The sequence below is a fragment of the Ursus americanus genome, chromosome 30, assembly GCF_024610735.1.
Source record: "Ursus americanus isolate L20-20 chromosome 30, mUrsAme1.1.p, whole genome shotgun sequence".
Lineage (NCBI taxonomy): Eukaryota > Metazoa > Chordata > Mammalia > Carnivora > Ursidae > Ursus > Ursus americanus.
In genome coordinates this window covers 11,144,016-11,158,756 of record NC_142156.1, presented here as the reverse complement: position 1 = coordinate 11,158,756, position 14,741 = coordinate 11,144,016, and the positions used below count along the sequence as shown (strand labels likewise).

General features: G+C 43.3%; 1 protein-coding gene across 2 annotated transcripts in view; it reads left to right on the top strand.

Annotated features, from left to right (window-relative positions):
• Positions 1-14,741, top strand: part of SUDS3 (SIN3A corepressor complex component SDS3) — a 403,092-nt gene that overhangs the window by 195,880 nt on the left and 192,471 nt on the right. Inside the window, exon 15 of one of the 2 annotated variants that reach the window (XR_015722320.1) lies at positions 397-571. The gene's annotated coding sequence lies outside the window, so the exon portion shown is untranslated. Of the gene's footprint in view, positions 1-396; positions 572-14,741 lie in introns of those variants that run through there. The other variant, XR_015722321.1, reaches the window with a different exon arrangement.

Here is a 14,741-nt window from a genome sequence, read left to right as displayed (position 1 = left end):
GAAGCATGAGTAGATGTGAACTCTTGCAGGAAGAACGTTGTTTCCAGAGAGAACAGCATGTACAAAACCTCTGCAGTTTTAAAAGCACTTGATGGACAGAAATCTGAAGAAAAAAAATCAAATGGATTGGGAATATATTTTATTTTTTATAAATAAGATATGTTTTATTTTCAAAACTTATATAGGCTTTTCCTCACTTGAAAATTAATATCAAAAAATTAAAAGCTAATAAAGTTGGGGGTGGGGGGTGGAGTGGAACACAATTACGCAAAATTCAACTGCCTAAACCCCTCTCTGGAACTGCAGAATCATAGATCTCTAGAGGTCAGCTGGACCCAGAAACTGAAGATCAGAGAGGGTAAGTGACTTGTTGTTGTTGTTGTTGTTGTTTTTCAGAGATTTCATTTATTTATTTGAGAGAGTGAGCGAGCGAGAGCACAAGCAGAGAGAAAGGGAGAAGTAGACTCCCCGCTGAGCCGAGAGCCCAACATGGAGCTCAATCTCGGGACCCTGAGATCAGGACCTGAGTGGAAGGCAGACGCTTAACTGACTGAGCCCCCCAGGTACCCAGGTAAGTGACTTGTTAAAGGCACACAGCTAATTAGGGGCAGGTATCCTACCAGGAGTATACCTGTCATTGGGGGTGCTCATGAAGGTTTTAGGAGGTACATCTACAAATATTTTTTTTGAATAGTCAACATTTAATTAAATGTATCAGGAAAAATATAACTGGTTCATCAAACTTTTGATCTCCTGGACGGTATTGTTTAGAATGAAGTTGTGTGGGGAAAAGTGAGTTGGTTTAAACAAAAGCTTAATAATATTACAGTTGATACACAAATATGGCAAAACCCGTGAGCAGTAAAGTAAGCAAATGGATGACAGATGGGAATGCGTGCTCCACACCAGGCTATTCAGAATACTTTAGGGTAAATTAATTAGGGACAAGAGAGATATTCCAGCTAACTTCAGGAAGTCCCTTTCAGGACTTCTGATTCCAAAACACTTAGGTCTCTTTCCACCTTGTTCCATTCTTTGGTTTCCTCTCCATGAAAATATCCCCTTGGTTCATCTCTCTTTAGACTACGGGGGAAGAAAGTAAAAGGTCACTGACTTCATGTAATCCTAAAAATAATAGCCATGAATATAATGCCGGTTATGGCAAGTGAGAGATTTGTGAAGGGGGCTATCAACACCTTTCTGAGACTGGGCAGTTAATGAATGTGAACTTTGGAAGCAGATTAAGGCACTGTAGCAGATAAACCTTTTAGCAGGAAGATTATACTGATTAAGAAGCCCATAATTTCCTTGGCTCCCCTTTTCTCCAGGTTGTTTCTTCAGGAAAATTGGCTGCCTCTCCTCATGAGCTCTGGGGTTGAGCTTGGAGGATGGTGTGGAAGGCAGACACAGGAAGAATACTTGTGCATTCGTGGGCACAGGTCTCTGCTGAAAAGTGTTTCTGAGAGCAGGTGTTGTCAGGGCTGATTTATCCATTGACACAGTAGGTACAGTACCTAGGGCCCACAAAAATGTTTTAATTTCATTTAAAGTCAGAAGAAAAGCATGAATATTATCCAGCCAGGGTTACATTTGTCTTTATACCAACACAGTCATAAAATATGATTTTAAATCTATATATTTTTGGGGGGGAAGGGATTCTTAAAGACAAAAGTGCCTAAAACCCATGAAAGTCATAATGTGGCCCTGGGTATGGTGGACATCTTTATTTTTGTCTGCTCACCATCATCCCCCCCCTCCCCCCATCTTCTGGTCGCAGAACCTGATGGAAACTATTTCTATATTCTCAGTCCTGTGAGATTCAGATGGGTTTTTGTCAATCTTAGTGCCAGAAGTGGTCATGTGATTCAGGCCCAGCCAATCAGAAGCCCACATCCCTTGTGCTTGGTTCAAGATGAGTCAGTGACCTAAGTGGGGCCAATCAGGGCCAACAAGACTCAATTAACTGTGAGAAGAAAGGAATAGAATGCAGGCTGGAGGTGCTGGTCACCATCTTTACCACTATCTGGGGAGAGTTGGGAAAGAAGCTGTAAGTAGAACAGCTGTTGGGTCTCCAGCAGTAGGAGTTTGGGATCTTTAACTTAAGGGCTGGGACACCTCCCCACACGAGTCTCTCTCTGGAGAGGATCTGATTGGTTCATCCTCAGTCAGGTGTCCACCTCTGGTCCAATCAGCTGTGGCTCAGGGGTGGGGTGGCAAAGTTCTACAAACATGATTGTCAAGACTCAGTGACCTATGGGAGTCTTGGGCTCAGGAGACAGTGTCAAGTATAGGTTATTAGCTAGAAAGTTTTTTTTCAGGTTAGGAAGCTACAGAATGTTAGGTGATATGGCTTGGCTTCTGATTTTGAGTGGGAGACTTTAAGAAGCTTTGATCTAGTTCAGAATTTCTTGATTCCTGAGGAATTTGTGTGATAACCAGTGTCAGTGGGGATAGTCGAAAGGATATTATGGTCAAATATATTTGGGAAATAACAGCTTAAATAACGTCATTTGAACTTCTTTCCTGCAGGACTCTGTAGATCTTTAATATGTTCATGTGCATAATGAATCTCCAGGGGAGGAGGAAACTGAAGGTCCAGTATTTCTTAAACTTGTATGACCACCAAACTAGGGATTTCAAAGAATTCCTAGCTTTGAAGAAAACTACTCTTTTGAGGAATACAGTTTAAGAAATACTGGTCAAGGGGCGCCTGGGTAGCTCAGTTGGGTGAGCATCCCACTCTTGGTTTTGGCTCAGGTCATGATTCGGGGTCCTGGGATGGAGCCTCCAGTCTGGCTTCATGCTCAGTGGGGAGTCTGCTTCTCTCTGTCTCTCCCTCTGCTCCTCCCCCTGCTTGTGCTCTCTCTCTCTCTAAAATAAATAAATAAGTCTTAAAAAAGGGAAATACTGGTCAAGTTTATTAACCTTGAGAGCATTACATGTTATAAAGGAAAAACATTGAAAAATCTAAGACCTAAAAATGTCCCTTTTTATGAGGATGCACCCAGATTCTAACAAGTTCGGTTTTTTGTTGTTGTTGTTTTTACTGAGAGATGCGGAATCAGCTCCATCAATATTAAAAATAATAAAAAGCAACATTACCTAATGCAAATTCTAAGCCCTAGGAAACTCTGCTAAGGGATTTATGTGTACTGTCTCATTTAATCCTCACCACAATAAAGGAGGTAGGTGCCATGATTAGTCCCATTTTATAGCTGAGAAAACTGAGGCACGGAGAGATAAAGTGGAGGTAGAATCTGAAGCCAGGTAGTCTGATTCCAGCGTCCTGCCCCCAATGCATTCTAATGCTAAAATAATTTGCATATTATATTGGGCAAGTCTCTGCTCATATTGAATCTCAGTTTCTTGATCTGTAAATTGAGTGCATCAGGCTTTTATAGCTTTTTTTTTTTTTTTAAGATTTTGTTTATTTATTTGAGAGAGAGAGCATGAGCAGGGGGAGGGATAAAGGAAGAGGGAGAAACAGGCTCCCCGCTGAGCAGGGAGCCCAGCTCAGGACTTAATTCCAGCTGGGATCATGACCTGAGCCAAAGGCAGACGCTTAACCCACTGAGCCGCCCAGGTGCCCACTGCGCCAGACTTTTAAGGCAATCTGGCTCTGTGTAGATTTTCCATGATTGCATGATTCGATATCTGTAACCCCACTTTGAGGAAAGTGGCCATCAATAAAATGGTTTTCCTTGCTGCAAGTGATTAAGACATGGAGGACAGTGGAGGTAGAACTGGGTAACTTCAGACAATTGCTTACGAGCAGGGTCAACAGCCCTGAATGTAGGTTTCACCGCTGCAAAATGACACGCTGGCGAGGTAAGAATCTGTGAAAATGAGGCCTTGGGAGAGGTCTCTATTGATTGCCAGTCTAAATTTAGCTAAGATATCAGATGCCCGGACAGACATCAATGGCTACAGTAGAAGCCCCAGCTTCTTTCCTGGCACTCGGCAGATGGGTGTTTGAGCCAGTCTCAGCAGTTCACTGGTTTGCCATCCATCAACCTGTGGCAGGTGGGCCTTGAGTCATCTCACGTTCTTCTGGCTCTGCATTGCTCACATGGGACAGATGTCATGTTCCAGAATTGATGTTTCCTTCCAATGGAAGAGGACAGGATGGAAGAGGCTGTTAAGCAAACCCTTGATACTGTGTATCTCTAGACCACTTTATGCCTTCCATCTCAGAGGGAGCTATTTCCCAAGGTTAAGATAATAATCCTAACCATTCACTGAACCCCAGGTAGGTGCCAGAAACATAAGATGTTGTTGCCATTTTACAGATGGAGAAACAGGAATAAAAATCTACCACATTATGGAACACTTGCTAAATGTTGTTAGTCCGCTAAGCTTATATGTACCTTAAATGCACATGTCCCCCCATCCCCTGCACACAATCGTATGAACTCCTACTGATATATTTTACTATGTTGTATGTTCTTGTTGAATTAAAATAATTTAGATAGTGAGAAATACTTCCATTATGAATCTCATTTTATGTGATGAAACCGAGGCAAATAGTACAAAGCTCTTAATGGAAGTACTAGAATTTAACCCAGGTGGTCTGACCATACCTAAGATGACCGTATAATCTACCATCTAAAAAAGCATTTTTATTGAGGTATAATTGACATACAATACTCTGTCAGTTTCCTGTGTACAACATAGTGATTTGACATTGGCTGTAGATTGCAAACTGATCACCGTAAGTCTAGTTACCATCTGTCACCATACGAAGTTAATACAATATTATTGACTGTATTCCCCAAGCTGTACATGATATCACCGTGACTTATGTATTTTATAACTGTAAAATAGCATTCTTTTGAGGGTGAAATGGGTGCTATTAATAATAAGTCCAGAATGGGAAGTGTGAATCAGGACAGTCCCATGTAAACCAGAATATGTGTTCACTTTAGCTGTAAGGACCTCCATGAAATAGTAAAATTAAATAATGTGTTTAAAGCATTTAAATACCCTCATGCCTGAAACACAGTACGTACTCCATATATTTTAGCTGCATTATTCTTAACCCATCGTGAAGGTCATTGTGAGGAGGATGGCCGTATTTCAGGTTAAAGAAATGGCTGTCTTAACTCCACCCTGTGTTTTGTTTTGTTTTTGTTTTTCCTGGTTAATAATGTCAAGAAGAGGCAATGTTATGCCTTGGATCGTGGAAGGGATCCTGGAGAAATTGACCTCACGTTGACTTGAAGGTGGCTGGAAGGGTGCTCTCTGAGGTCCTGAAGGGTATTTTGTAACTATCTCATTTGTAACCAGAAGGGCATTTTGAGACACTTGGGTGTGTTTTGTGGTAGATGAATAGATGGTCTGTGTTCAATGAGTATCATGACCCTGCAATTGAAAAATGAACTGAAATATTAATAGGTCTTACCAACTGCTGGGTGATTGCAGAGTTGAAAAGGCACCGGAAGCCTGTGGGACAGAATTGCTATGTGCTAGAAAAGAAATGATAGGAAAGGAAAAGTGCTGTGGGCTGGGGAGGGTGGCTGCCCAAATTGAGCAGAGCTATTATTTGAGGACAAGGACCACACATTCTGTATGCTGTTGGGAGAATTGTGCCTTCTTAGGATTATCAATAAGCTGCTTGTGTCTGTGCTTAGGAAATTCACCAGAGACCGGGTTGAATTAGATGGTAGTCACAGGTAAAATAATGAAGTAGGAATGGTGTAGTTTTAGCACCCTCTTCACATCCTTCATATCATCCCCACAACTTGGATACAAGAACATAGCTCCATGTCTTGGAAACTGCTATCTGGACTTGCCCACTACAGCTCCGTATTCTGTGGAAGGACCTGTATAGTTAGGAATATATTTAGCTGCAAGTAAAACTCACCTGTAGTAGCTTCTAACAAGGGGTCAGGAAGTCAGTGGTTACTGGTGTTGGTCCAGTGAGTGGCTTGGGAATGTCAGGACCAGTGTACCTGTTTTTTCTTCAGCCTTTCCTTTATGTTAGTTGTCTTAAGATCATGTGGTAGCTGCTTTAGTTTCAGACATTACATATTTGTTCAAGACGGGAAGAAGGTGGGCAGGGGAAAAGGCAAAGGCACCACACCAGCTGCTTCTGTCTCCTCTAAATGGGAAAGTAGATGCTTTCTTGAGACTGCTCCCTTGGCAGATTTTGCATACCTTTGTTCCCTGTACCTGGGTCACATAACCGTCCTTAGCTGCAAGAGAGGTAGGAAGAAGGAACAGGATTGTCAAGATCAACTTAGATCAATGACAGCCCGTGGTCTGGAGTTGGCACTTTATTTTTCCAAATGAAATTTGGTTTTGTTATCAAGAAAGAGGGGAATAGATATTGCTGAGGCAATGAGCGGTGTCTTCCATTGTCCTTTTTCTTTACAATCAGAGCTAGTAGTCTGGGGAAACTGATTTCTATTATGTTTTTATACCTTTAAGAGTCTTGAACTGTGCTTATAGCTTCTTAGAAAATGTTTAAATGGATAAATGACTAGTGTATTTCTGCTGAATTATAAAACAGGCCAAGTAGTCTCATTTTCTGTTAATATATTTTGGTTTGGGGCTAGGAGTTTTATAAAAACACACCACAATTTGAAGATGTGGTTCTGATAATGAGAATTTCAGTTAACAGCAGGTCAGCAAGGGCATATCTCATTTTCATAGAGCATTCGAGTGTGCAGTAGTATCCCTTGGTGAAGACTTTCGTTGCTTTTCAGTTTTGTGAGGAGAGTCCTAATATATCAGCCCTGGAAGAAGTCTTTGATGATGATAATCAATAGGTAGAATTTTTGAACACTTACCACCTGCTAGGCACTCTGCTAGACTTTATTTGTATAAGACTTTATTTATTTGAGAGAGAGAGAGTGTGCGCATGAGCAGAGCTATTATTGATGAGGGAGAGGGAGGGGCAGAGGCAGAGGGAGAAGCAGACTCCCCACTGAGCAGGGAACCCACCGCGGGGCTCAATCCCAGGACCCTGGATCATGACCTGAGCCGAAGGCAGTCTCTTAACGGACTGAGCCATCCAGGTGCCCCTCTACTTGGACTTTAAAATTATCAATTCATTTCATCCTTGTGATGAGCCTATGAGGTAGATACTATTAGAATCCCTAGTTCACAGAGGTGGAAATTAAGACCCAGAGAGATTTAGTAACCCATCTAAGTTTATAAATATTGCAAGTGGGGGAGCTTGGATTCAGATCCAGACTGCCTGGTTGCAGAGCACATGCTCATATTCCTTGGGCAAAGTGGCCTCTCAGGTAATAATAGCTGTCCTTGGTTGAGAGTCTATTTTTGCATCTACGATATAGCATACATTTACATAAGCATGTTACTTTCTCATTTGACTTTCACAACAACCAAGTAAGGCAACTACAATTCTTATCCTAATTTTACAGCGAAAGAAACAAAGCAGAGAGGATAAGGGACTTGGCCCTGTATTAGTTTATGTAGGGTGAACTCTGGCTTATCTGGGCCCTGAACTCAGGATCTTTGCTTGTGTTGTTCTGTATTTCTTGAGATCGGTATTTTAAAGATTCATTTATTTATTCAAGAGAGAGAGAGACAGTGGGGAGGGGCAGAGGGAGAGGAGGAGAGAGTCCCAAGCTGACTCTGTACCCAGAGCAGGGCTCGATTTCAAGACACCGAGATGATCATGACCTGAGCTGAAACCAAGAGTTGGACGCTTAACCAACTGCGCCACCCAGGCACTCGGAGATCAGTCTTTTGAAAGCCCTCGTTCTAGAGATGAGATTCAACAGAAACAGGATGAGGAAAGGTCATTGAGGGTGGCTAGATGTTCAGAAGTCTGTGAGGTAAGGGTCATTATCTTTGTTTCACATGTATTTATTATGTTCGTGCTAAAATGCTGTACCCAAGAGGCCCCCATAATAGAGTGGCTTAAACAAGATAGAAGCTTATTTCTCCCTCGTGTACTGGTGGAGGTTGGTGGTTTGAAGCTGGCTTCCATTATTGAATTCAATGCAGCTGCTCACTTGCAACTTCTTAGCCAGCAGAAAAGAGGAATGTGGAGGGAAAACAGCTTGCTTTTAGGGGCGCAATATGGAACTTCCACATACCATGCAGTTTCTCCTACTTACATTTCATTGATCAGAATGTGGTCACATGTCATTAGCAGCAAGGCAGGCTGGGAAGTATCTAGATGGGTGGCCATATGCTCTGGGAAGGGAAGGCGGGAGTGATGGGTATTGACTGGGGGCCAGTCGGCAGTCTATGCCGCATCAAAAGTGAGGAAGTGGAGGCTCAGAAGGATCAATACTTGCCCAGTGCCACATAGTGGCAAACATGGAACGTGCACATTTTGAGGAAGGTTAGATGTGGGAGAAGCCTCAGGATGTGGGAAAACAGGTTGGCAGGTCAGGGAGTGGTGCAGAGAAAGCACATTGCAAAGCCCTGAGTGGCAGAAACAGGCCACAGTGAAAGACTCAGGAACCTGCAAGAGCCAATCATAGAGGTTCGTCGAGTGGCTAGCTGGGTGCACGTGAATTCATGCTTGTGATTGGATGGCGTGATTTGAGGCACCAACAGAGGCAGAACTTCAGGATTGCTATACTCTTAGGGAACACCATTTCTAAACAGCAGGATTGGAAGCGTGGAGCCCCAGAGTTACGTAACATGTGGGCTCTGCCAGGAAGGGCCTTCTCCTATTGCAGTGTCATCAGTCAGATTCCTTGGGGAAGTGGATTTCGAGATGGGGACTGGCATGCAGGGGAGTTGTTCAGGAGAGCTTTTGGGATTAAAACCTATGGGGGGGGGGAGAGAAGGAAGAGGGATTGAAAAGAGGAGAAAATCGAGTTGTAGTTGCCTCTCAGCAGAAACCTCAGCCAACCCTAGGGAGAGTTCTGAAGAGGGAGTGATCTTCCCAACTTGTCTCTGAAGTTGTCCCAGCAAGAAGGCTATGTCTGCATACCCACTGTTAATTAGTAATTGGGTGCCAGTTGCCTGGGAAAGTCGGCATGACCTTGAGCATGACCTTAGAGGAGGCAGCTCTCTCCGGCTGAGGCAATCCCTGAAAGGGGCTGATTGCAAAGGGCTCTCCTAAAAGCACTTCAGGAGTTGAGCTGTTACATCCTTCATTTCTGAAGGGGGATCTTGGCAGCACCTCGCAGCATCCGCCGTATTCCTCAGTCAACACACTGCCTACTGTTCCTTTATCAGAGTGTGTTTTGAAGAGCTCCCTTTTTCAAATCTCCGATATCCTTGGATTGGTGGGGAGGGGATATCTACAGTTTAGATTTCATTATGAACTAATTAACAATTGGTTTAACTCCCAGCCCCTACCGCAGGTCTGTGAATAGCATCTGGGAACACTGAAGGGACAGGTCACACTTAGAGTGGGTGGGACAAGTGACAGGAGGTCTACAGAAAGCAGGAGGGGAAGCTGAGAGGGAGTCAAAGCCAAGTTCCTCCTCCCCTCCCCTAGTTCAAAGCAGATTCTGCCTCAGGTGGGGATCAGATCACGGGGAGAATGGGGGCACCGCGTGGTTCTGAAGTCAGACTTTGCCAACTCACAATTTTACCCAAAGCCAAGCCTGCCCCAGACATTCCCTCTTTCTTTTCTTTGAATTTCTAATTCAATCTTTACCAAGATGGCCACCTGTTCAGGAGAATGAAAGATCACAGTTTGATCTGGTTCAGAGTTTGATTTTTTTTTCTCTCTCTCTCAGCATAACAGCTCACACATCTATGGGCTACAGCTAAAAAGTGATTTTTAAAGACTTCTCATTGGCAAAGAAATCAATGGAAAGAAATCTCTTCCCCCCTTCCATTCTGATTTTAATTATTTTTCCTTTCTAGTCCCCTGCTAGGAAAGTGTTGTCTGAGGCCATCTATCATACTTTGTCAGAAAGTTGTGTTGTTAAGGATGGGGGTCCTGCTGGCTCAACTGAGGAGCTGGTGAGATTTCCCCACAGTCTTGGCAATTAACTCAGCTCGAGGAAGGGGTGAAATCAAAAGAATTCCATCAGAAAGATGGAATCCCAAGGCAAAGTCATCTTTCAAGGGCAGGGTTATTGCAAAAATATCTTCTTGGCAGCCTTCAAGAAGCAAGTTTCAGAGAGGGTAGGGTTAGCGAAAGGGGCAGGTCATAGAGGGAGGATGACCTTTCAAAAAGATACGGAAGGAAAGGACTTGGGGCGTCCCAGATGCTCTCACTCTAGGCTCCTCTGTTGCTCAAGGGTTGTGTCACCTTAGGTAAGCTGGCTACCTCTCTGAGCCTCAGTTTCCTCATCTCTGAAATGGGTGAATACTCTCTACATGTTTTAGTGAGATAAGGCAGTGGGAGAACTGGGAGGGAACATAAGCCAGTGTAAATAAAAGAGACTTTAACTTAATTGTGGTAAGAACACATAACATGAGAGATACTCTCTTAAGTTGTTATGTGCACACTACAGTATCGTTCCTGCAGGCACAGTATCGTATAGCGGATTTCTAGAGCTCGTACTCCTCTTCCGTAACTGAAACTTTATCCTCATTGAACAGCAGCTCCTCATTTTCTTCTTCCGCAGTCCCTGGCAACCATCGTTCAACTCTTTGTTTCTATTAGTTTGACTATTTTCATACTTCATATAAGTGAAATCATGCAGTGTTTGTCCTTCTGTGACTGGCTTATTTCTTAGCATAATGTCCTTTGGGTTCTCCATGTTCTTGCATATGGCAAGATTTCCTTCTTTTAAAAGACTGAATAAGACTCCATTGTGTGTGTGTGTGTGTGTGTGTGTGTGTGTGTGTGTGTATACACAACATTTTCTTTATCTATAGCAAAACAAAATAAAAAAACCAAAAGCCAAAACCAAAGAACCCAAAACCAAAACAAAAACGCTGATTGAAAGATGGGCAAAGGATTTAAATAAATTTTCTTGAAAGAAGAAATATAAATGGCCAAGCAGAATATTAAAACATTCTCAGCATTGCTAATCACCAGGGAAATGCAAAACAAAACCATAATGACCTATCACCTCACACCCGTCAGGATGGCTGCTGTCAAAAAGACAAAAGATACCACGTGTTGATGAGAATGTGGAGAGAAGGGAACCCTTGTACATTGATAAGAGTGTAAAATGGTACAGCTACTATGGAAAACAGTATGGAGGTTACTCAAAAAATAAATAGAATTACCATGTGATTCAGCATTCCCATTCTGGGAATAAAAGGGGCTTAATCAAAAAGTCCCTGGAACTAGAATGGAAAGTTACCAGAATCTAAAATAGCTCTAATGACCTCTTTTCCTTTGCTAACTCATGGTCTCTATCTTTACTTTGGGACTGTTCTACTCTCCTTTCCACAGACCTACCTCATCTGTAACTCAGTTTCTGCTTACCAAAATACCAGCTGGGACAAGACTTTTAAGGCGGCTCCATCCCCACTCTGCCTGATGAACTTTCACCCTCCATTCCCATGAGCAGATATCTCCTCCTGTTTCTTAGTGCACATTCCTGTGAGAGAGAATCTGTTTGGTTCAGCTCATCTTTATGCACTAGGACTTGGGATGGCTGCCTTGAGGTCAGGTGATTAAACCGAAGCCAGTCAGCTGTCCGTGAAAGGGTGGGCTCACATTACATCACATAGAAGCTTATTGCCTAAGGAATTTTTGCAATTGTGAGTGAATGGTTGAACTCGACCACAGTGTTTGTGGTATTCTCTGGTGCTGCCCCCACCACCTTTCTCAGAACCACCTCCTGTGAGTGACCACAGGAAGAAAACAGTCAGAGCTGCCCAAGTCAGCAGATTCACACAGAAAGTCCAAATGAGTTCAAGGTGGATATGAAGGTAGGTCAGTGTCTTAATACAGGGCTCCTGGCTTGGCTTTCTTTAGCTCTAATCTGATTAAGGGGGAGATAACTAATTAAGTTCGAAAGTTTTCCTTGAAGGGTGGAGGCTGGGGTGGGCGTGGGATGTATATAATAGCTAAGTATGGCAGATCATATTTTCCAAAGATGGCCACAACAGTACCTCCAATCCCACATGCATATTTGGAGCCTTGCTACTACCCATCAAGAGTCCATGCCACTTTCTCTCCAGCCATGTGACCACCTTGAGCAATGGAATATCATGGAAATTGTGTTCTGTGACGTTACAGGCTAGTTCACAAAAATGCTATGCTCCTCCTCCTTGTTCTCTTAGGATATGCACTTTGGGGATGGCCACCATGTTGTGAGGAAGGCCCAGCAGCCTCTGGTGGGAAACCAAGGTCTTCAGCTCATAGCTTTGGCTGAATTCCTGGCTTCAAACCAGCACTGATGAGCTGGCATGTAAAGGAGCTATCTTGAAAATAGATCTTCCAGCTCCCAGTTGAGCTGCCTCACCTAATGCTGCTTAGAGCAGAGAATAATCATGTCTGCCAAGCCCTCTCCAAATTGCAGATTTGTGAGCAAAATAAATGACTGTGGTTGTTTTTGGCCACTCGGGTTTGGGATGTTTTGTTAGACAGCAACAAATGGCAGATACAGTACTGAATGGACACTCTTATGAACGTTCCTAGTTTTGTGTGTGAATGGGGAGTAAAGAGGGTTGAAAATGGGCAAGCGGAGGTCATTGGCTGCAGAGGGAGGGGGATACCCCAACTCTTATGCTCACTGAGCACTTCCTCTGCATCAGACTCTGAGCTAAGGGCTTTAAACTAACTCCTTATACTTTCCTGAGAGGTGGGGAATATTATTGTCATCATTTGACAGCCGAGGAAACTGGTATCTGGAGAGTTTTAGTCTCTCCCATGGTTATGAAGCCAGTATGTTGTAGAGCTCACATTTGAACCCTGGTTTGATATCAGACTAATTCATTCTTGACCAGAGAACAAGAATCAGGGCTAAGATCGGAGATAAGCCTATTCTTAACAGAGGTATAACTATTCAGTGGGGAAATTTTTCTTGTCGCCTTTGTGATTCATCATGAATTTCATAGGTCTTTCTAATATGTATTTAGCGCTTACCCTGTGTCAGCCACTGTTCTAAGCCCCTTACACATTGCATTTAACCCTTACCATAACCCTCATTTTTCAGATAAAGAACCTGAGGTTCTCAGGGGTTAAACACTTGTTCAAGGTCACATAAGTAGTCAATGGCAGGGCTGAGTCTGACACCAATTCCCTGCCTGTTAACTACTTCTGCTCCTTAATTTTATGAGTGAGGATGGGAAGATGAAGGAAGGAGCAGGGAGAGGAGGGAAAGAGTTGGAAACAGGAGGGAAGGGGAAAATCCTAAGGTGAGGCACAGAGGAGTGAAGGAGATAGAGACAAGGCAGGTGGGTTTTGTAGGTGACAAAACCAGTCATTTCCAGATGGAGACATCTCGGTGGGGGAGGGGGACAAAGCTGTCAAGGCATTGTGAGGAAGACACCAAGTCTGGCGTGGTGGAGGGGGACCCTGGCAGGCTGACTATAGAGCCTGCCTCTTACAGAGCTATTCTTCTTCCAATAATGTCATAGAAATATATAGAGTGAAGGAGGAGAGTGCGTTGGAATGAAATACTGTATAATTCATTTGTCTTCTTTACTGGGGAAATCTCCCTATAATTTATCAGTAGGAAAGGTTTAAGTGAGTTTTGTAGTTCTTTTTATATGCCTTTAAGAGGCTGGCTCCACTTTGCCAATGGGGGCTTTTTCATCATTCCCTGAACCACAAATGGGGATCATGCTTTACAAAAAGGAGAGAGTTCTAAGGAAAACAAGCAAGCAAGAATTTTTGCAACCAAAAGCTACATGCCCAAATGCGAAGAGAATGCAAATTGTGACCCAGAATGTAAATTTCCTTCTCTCTACCCTACACAGTATGAACATGAACACATACACACATACACACAGCCTAACACTTGTGTATAGCTATGCACACAATCCCACATAGTCATACACACACACATTATACATGCATAGTCATGCACAGACACACACACACACAGACACACACCACTATGATTCCCTGAGCACTGGGTTTAGGTAGCTCCTAAACTCAACTCTGTTGAGTTCCTGAGGCTAGTGGACCTGAGTTCAAATTCTGTTTCTGCCCCCTGCTGGCTTTGTATCTTTGATGAGGTCACTTCACTCTCTGTGCCTCTGTTTCTTCATATATAAAATGGACATGATATGTCAGTTCATAGAGTAGCTGTAGATAATTCAGTGATTTATTGCTGGTGTAGTGCTTAGAAAAGTATCTGGTAGATAGTGGCTCTCTGTAGATGTTGGTGATTATTGTTGCTGTGAATTGGGTAGATTTCACTATGATCAGTATTGTCATCATCTGTCGTCATCAAAACCTCCCTTTTCTTGAACGCTGATGTGCTAGGCCCTGTGTCAAGAGGATTACTTGTATTATCTTAATGCTCAAAATAGCTGCATGAAGTAGGTACTATTTTTTTTTTAAGATGTATGTATGTATGTACTTGACACAGAGAGCACGCACAAGCAGGGGGAGCAGGAAAGGGAGAAGCAGGCTCCCTGCTGAGCAGGGAGCCCAGTGTGGGGCTCCATCCCAGAACCCATAACAGACTGAACCACCCAGGCACCCCAGAGTAGGTACTATTTTGACAAAGAAGGAAATTGAAGCCTGGAAAGTTTCAGTAACTTGCCTGGGGTCACACATATGGGAAATGGCCAAACCAGAACTTGAACTTAGGTCTGCATAATTCCAAGCCCTAGTTGTTAACTATATTCAATGTATGATCTCCCTTAGGGGAGAGGGAGTGGAGGGGGAAGGAGAGAGGGAGAGAGAGAAAGGACAAACCAGTGGGATGCTGGGGCCC